Raw genomic sequence first — 6,747 nt, forward strand, 5'->3', positions numbered from 1 at the left:
ACTAAAATTTCAAAAAAAAAAAAAAACAAACAAACACAAAAACCTGACCATTTAAAAGTACACTATAAAACATTAACAATACCATCATACAGTTTTTCAATAACAACCCCCTCAGACACACTTTGACATGAGACCCCTGTTCATGGCTGAGGTTTTTCCTCCAAACCCCATTTTCCTACCTGCCAGTTTCCTTGTGGGAAACTATGCCATTTTCACTATAAAACTAAAAGTGTTTGGAAATACATGCTGCTGTTACAAACACGGATTTGAGCAGATAAACAGAAAAGAATGTGAATTTAAAAGAGGGAAATTTTACACTTAATTTCAGCCATATAAACAACAAACAGGTAAATATACAGCACATTACCACCACACAGAAGGCTAATTTTTGTGCTTTCCCAGTTAATGTATCCTCATTGAAAGGCAAACAGTACTCTATCTGCTAGTATAGAGCAGAATCACTTGTTATTGAACATCCTATTAATAAAATAATAGTGATTCTTCTATTCTGTACCTGGCTTCCCAGCTCAATATTACATTAGTGAGATTTATTCATGTGACTGTATATTTTAGTACTTTATTTCTCATTTCAGTGCAATATTCAATTATAGAAGTATGTACAAATTGTATTCTTTTTAAATTTATTTTCCTTGACTGTTTGGGCGATGACCTCCAGTACCATGCCAAGTAGTAAAAGTGACTGTGATCATCATAATTTTCCCAACCAAAGGGAACATAATTATTATTTTAGCATTGGTAATAACTCTTAGGTATTATTTTGATAGATATTTTATACCGGTTTAATAAAGTTCACTTCCATTTGGTAGTAGATGAAAAATTTTAGTATAAAAAGTGTTGAATATCAGTAAATTCTTTTTTTGCTTTTACTGACATGATCACATATCTTTTCCTATATTGTGTTAATTGGTGATTTATATTGAATGGTTTTTCTCTGTAAAAGCAATAGCATGTCCTTGAAACAAACCTAATTGATCATTATAGATTCATTTTATGTACACTGGATGAATTTTTTTTCCTAAGAACTTTTGGTTTAAAAATTTTAGAAATATGGACCTATAGTTTTCTTTTTTCCTCTTTTTCTCCCAGCTAACTTTACCTGTATTATTTTACTGAATCTGCACAAGTGTCCTCAGAGGACGACATTGTTCTTAACTATTTCTTTACTCTAATTTCCTTGGCAGGTCTCGCTATCAACATTATGCTATATTTCTTATAAAATAAGTGGGAAAATCCTATCTCTTCACTTATTCTCTGAAAATCTGTTTTCAAATTTGGAACTTTTTTTTCTTTAAAGGTTTAGAAAAATTCATCAGTGATATTAGTTTGACTTAGAGTTCTTTCAAGGGCAAGCAAAAATTATTAAATCAACTTACACAATATATTAAGCTATTCATGTAACACATTTTTCATTTTCATTGAGTTCAGATCTTCTCCCTTTGGTTTATTTTTCTATTTGTCCCATTTGTGCTCTCATTCCTGTTATATCTCCTTTAAAATAACTTTAAAAAATTAATCACATATTTTTTTATTATTTCATATTTCTCTTTTATTATCACTTTAATTATACAGGCTGTGGTAGGCAGAATGATGCCCTCCCTCCAAAATGTTCCCATCCTCAGCCCAGAAACTGTGACTATATACTCTTATATGTCAAAAGAGACTTTAAAAGTGAGGGCGCCTGAATGGCTCAGTCAGTTAAGGGTCCAACTCTTAGTTTCGGCTCAGGTCTTGATCTCAGGGTCATGATCTCAGGGTCCTGAGATAGAGCCCCCTGGTGAGCCTTGCCCTAAGCCTGCCTCAGGCTCTGTGCTCAGCCCAGGAGTCGGCTGGGGATTCTCTCTGTCTATCTCCTGCTTTCCCTCCCCTGACTCACCTGCATGGTCTCTCTCTCTCTAAAATAAATAAATAAAAATCTTTAAAGTTGTGATTAAGGCATCAGACCTTGAGATAGGAAGATCATCTTGAATTCTCTAGGTGGGCCCAATCTACTCCTGTAAGTTCTTAAAAGCAGTAGAGAGAGGCAGTTAAATGTTTCAGAGGGAAACTACTAGAGAAGAAGTCGACCCATTGTTGCAGGCTGGAAGATGGAGGAAGGCAGGCATGAGCCAAGGTTTAGATTTATACCCAAGTATTTTTTTGTTGGGAGTGCTAAGGTAAATGGTATTTGTTTTTAATAAATTCTTCTTGTTCATTGTTGGTATGTAGGAAAGCAATTGACTTTTGCATATTAACCTCATATCTTGCAACATTACTATAATATATTATTAGTTCCAAGAGTTTTTTTTGTTAATATCCTATATAGCTAATCATATCATCTGAAAACAAAGACAGTTTTATATCTTCCTCTCCAACCAGCATACTTTTATTTCCATTTTTTGCTTTATTGCATTAGCAAGGATTTCCAGTACAATGTTTAAAAAGAGTGATGAGAGGATATCTTAGTGGAAAGCTTTGTTTACTATTTAGTACTACAGTTACATACTCATGGCTACATATAATTCAGTTGCTTTATTTACAATTAAGGAGGACAGAAGGGTAAGCCAAACCATTGCCTGAAGTATAAATGAAGCCTTAGAAATATTTTGAGGGCCCTTTATGAAGAAAAATTAATAGAAGAATAACTGAAGTTGGACGGTTTTATGGCTTAAATCCTTTTAAAATGGTATTATCATGATTATAGATCTTCATTATTAATGAAATAATTAAAAAGAGTCAGTTTACCTAAAATCATCACTACTTACATTAATTTGAAAAACTCTCCTATCTATATTACACTATCATTAATGTGCCAGAATTTACTTCATAGTATATCTGATATTCCCCTATACTCCTCAGTAGAGAAGTACGTATTTGATTGCATCATTGTATCCGATAGATATTTCACTGTAAAGAGTTTTCAGATAAACTTTAGATGAATGATTCTGAGAGTATATATCCATATACCCAGTAAGGAATTCTTTATTATTATTTTTGAAATTATAAACAGTGTTGAAAGAGTAAGAAATTGTTAATAAGCCATATCGAACAATCTATTATCCGTTGTTGAGTAAAATAATTAGAAATTTCAAAGGGTAAAAGTGGCTTTGATCATCTTACTATTGTGAAATGCATGCTATAAAATGTGTACAACATGACAAAATTACGGAACAAGAGTAAAAGCAGGAAATATTTATGAAATTGGGGATATTTGAGATATATAGCACAAGTTTTAAGAAGTTAGAATAAAAATTGGGGCACTTGGGTGGCTCAAGTGGTTAAGCATCTGCTTTAGGCTTAGGTCATGATCCCAGGGTCCTGAGATTGAGCCCCATGTTGGGCTCCCTGCTCGGTAGAGAGCCTGCTTCTCCTCTGCCCCTGCCATTCCCCCGCTTGTGTTCCCTCTCTCACTCACTCTCTCTCAAAAAAATAAATAAATAAATAATCTTAAAAAAAAAGATAGAGTAAAAATTAAATGCAAAATAAAATACACATACAAGCACACATTGATCTGGGGGCAAGTAAACTGAGAAAAAGTCCCTTATTCTTAATATCAACAGGATTTAACTAGACATTTAAGAGAAACTTAAGACATAATAACAAATGGGAAATAAACAGCACTGCACGGAGATGTTTAATGTTATGTAGAAAATGTTTTGATATGCAAGACTCTACTGAGTGGGGGATGTCCTTTTGAAGGGCAGGCTCAGTATGAAAGATTCTCTCTTTAAGGAAAGGAGTCAATAGAAAGCTCTCCACAATCCTGCAGGCCAAACAGAATGCATGGACAGCTGGGCTTCATACAGAGGGAGTGCTTAGAGTCAAAAAGTTGGAAGACTGGGCAAACAGAGCCATAGATATTTCCTGATTTTCAGTGATAAACAGTGAGCATCTAGCCGAGAACCTTGAAAAAATAATTACCCTGCTAAAAAAGAACTGAGAATGTCCTGGGATGAATAATAATGACTGATGCAATCTACAAGATATAAAGCAACAAACCCTCCCCCAAATTTCACAAATTATGTAAAAATAAGAGAAAAAGCTCTCAGGTCTCTCTACCAAGAAAAGAAGGAATAATGGTCTTGCCAAAAAGGGCCGCGGCCACGTGCAGCTTATTCACTGCGCCAACCGCGCCCGTTGTGTGCACAAGGATAAGACCATTAAGAAGTTCGTTATTCGGAACGTGGTAGAGGCCGCCGCCGTCAGGGACATTTCTGAAGCGAGTGTCTTCGATGCTTTTGTGCTTCCCAAGCTGTATGTGAATCTACATTATTGTGTGAGTTGTGCCATTCACAGCAAGGTAGTCAGGAATCGCTCTCGTGAAGCACGGAGGGACCGAACACCCCCACCCGGATTTAGACCTGCGGGTGCTGCCCCACGACCTCCACCAAAGCCCACGTAAGGGGCTAAGTCCTTAAGGACTGAAGAAAAGCTATTCTCCAGAAAAAAAATAAATGGCGATTACACTTCAAAAAGAAAAAAAAGAAAGAAAGAAAGAAAAAGTTAGAAGCCAAACAAGGCAGAACTGTGGCAATGTCCTTAATCACAGCTACTTAGGGCTTTTTTTCTCATTAAAACTTAAAAAATAAGAATTGGAAATTATCCAAACATGGACTGCCAATAATGGGCTGTCACATGCAAAATTACCTAAATGAAAAGACTGTATGTTTCATTTCATAGTTTGAGTTAAATCATCCTCAACTAATCCTTTTGTTGATTTCATAAAGTCCAAAGTGGAAATAAGATCTCCTATTGAGATTGTTTCAGATAAGCTGCACTCAAACTGTGAACCAGCGTCCAAGGGGCCAACTCCTTGAAAAATGGAGAAGACAAAAAAACATCAGGTGTTCAGGCTTCCACTGCAATTCAGCTAGAGTCGCATGCATCTGACTGGATTAGTAGTTGAAATCTGAGCAAAAATTTGCCTCTTCAAAAACTTCCAAATGAGAAGAATAAGTTGAAAACCAGTGTGACAATTCATATCCTTAATATGTGAATACTATATGAGTCTCATAGTAAAAGTTTGGGTTTCAGACTGGTCATGCAAGAAACATCAGCTAATTTACTGCACTTTTTTATTTTCCAAGGTCTCTACTACTCATTTTGAGATGCCACATAATAGGCAAACAGAACAAACCAACTTAATTTATACTTAATTTATGGACCTCATGCTAGATTGATATATATATAAACACATATTCCATGTATGCTATTATATAAGTTATATATGATTCCAAACTCTCATTAGGTCAATTTTCCCCTACTCTTATGGACAACATATATATGCATCATTTGTTGTGATCTTTATTTCTTATGTCAACCGGCATGAGAATCCTACCAGGGTTTGTATTTACTGAAATTCACAAAAATGCTTTTTTTTTTACAAATATCTACAAATTTATTTCAAAATAATGTGATATGTAAGTTTTTAAATGTTCAATCTTTGTATAAAAGTGATAGAAATTTACATTAAAAATCACTTTTAATTAACATACAGCTTGCATACAGTTAACCCATTTTAAGTGTACAGTTTGTTAAATTTTGGCTATATATACACATGCATATATATGTATATATCAAATGACAATAGAATTAAAATATAAAAAAAGACCCTTTTGTAGTTTTGTAGACCACCATCCCCCCATCCACAGCCCAGGGTAACTGTTGATCTGATTTCTATCACTCTAGCAATTATATATATATATATATATATATATATATATATATATAATGTCATCTTTTCTGTCTGACTCCTTTCCCTTGTTGTTGTGTGTATCCGTGATTCATTCTGTTTTATTGCTGGGTAGCATTCCATCATATGGAAATGCCATAGTTTATTTATCCACTGATATAATAGACATCTTGACTATTTCCAGTTTTGGCAGTGAGGAATACACATACTGTGAATATTTGCATGCAAGTTTTTGGGGACATATGCTTTCATTTCTCTGAGTAAATACTTAGGAATACAATTACTGGGATGTATGGTAAGCATATGGTAACTTTACAAGAAACTGCCAAATATATTCTAACATGGCTATACTACTTTGCATTCCCACAAGGAATCTATGGTATTTCTATTTGCTTTACATTCTTGTCTACACTTGATATTGCCAAGGTATTTAATTTAGCCATTCTTGTGGATATATAGTGGTATCTTGGTGAGGGTTTTATTTGCATCCTTGTAATGATTCTTTATGAAAATCTTGTTTCATGTGCTTAATTGGGATTTGTACATCTTCTTTGATGAAGAATTTCTACAAAACCTTTTATCCAAGTTTTTCGTTTGTTTTCTTATTATTGAGTTGTAAGATTACTTCACATTCCAAATGCAAGATATTCATCATATATATTTTGCAAATATCTTCTCTCAGGTTGTAGTTTACCTTTATATTTTCTTTCTTTTTTTTTAAGATTTTATTTATTTATTTGAGAGACAGAGCACGTGCACACGAGCGAGCATGAGCATGGGAGAGGGGCAGGGGGAAAGGGAAGGGAAGCAGACTCCTGGCTGAGCAAGGAGCCTGATGTGGACTCAATTCCAGGACCCTGGGATCATGACCTGAGCTGGAGGCAGATGTTTAACCATCTGAGCCACCCAGGCACCCTACCTTTATATTTTCTAAATAGAATCTTTCAAAATATTTTTGTATTTATAGTTTTGATGGAGTCTAATTTATTAAGTTTTTAGTTTTATAGTTTGGTCTTTTCTTTTTAAAGAAATCTTTGCCTTGCTCAAGCTCACAAATA

The 6,747-nt window shown here is 34.5% G+C and overlaps 1 pseudogene; it reads left to right on the forward strand.

The window, feature by feature from the left end:
- Nucleotides 1–665: 665 nt before the first annotated feature.
- LOC114208832 (small ribosomal subunit protein eS26 pseudogene) lies at nt 666–4,399 on the forward strand (annotated as a pseudogene).
- Nucleotides 4,400–6,747: the final 2,348 nt, after the last annotated feature.

This window comes from Eumetopias jubatus, unplaced genomic scaffold (genome assembly GCF_037043125.1).
Source record: "Eumetopias jubatus isolate StellerSeaLion01/CBP00866 unplaced genomic scaffold, mEumJub1_p1.0 scaffold_16, whole genome shotgun sequence".
NCBI classification, from domain to species: Eukaryota; Metazoa; Chordata; class Mammalia; order Carnivora; family Otariidae; genus Eumetopias; species Eumetopias jubatus.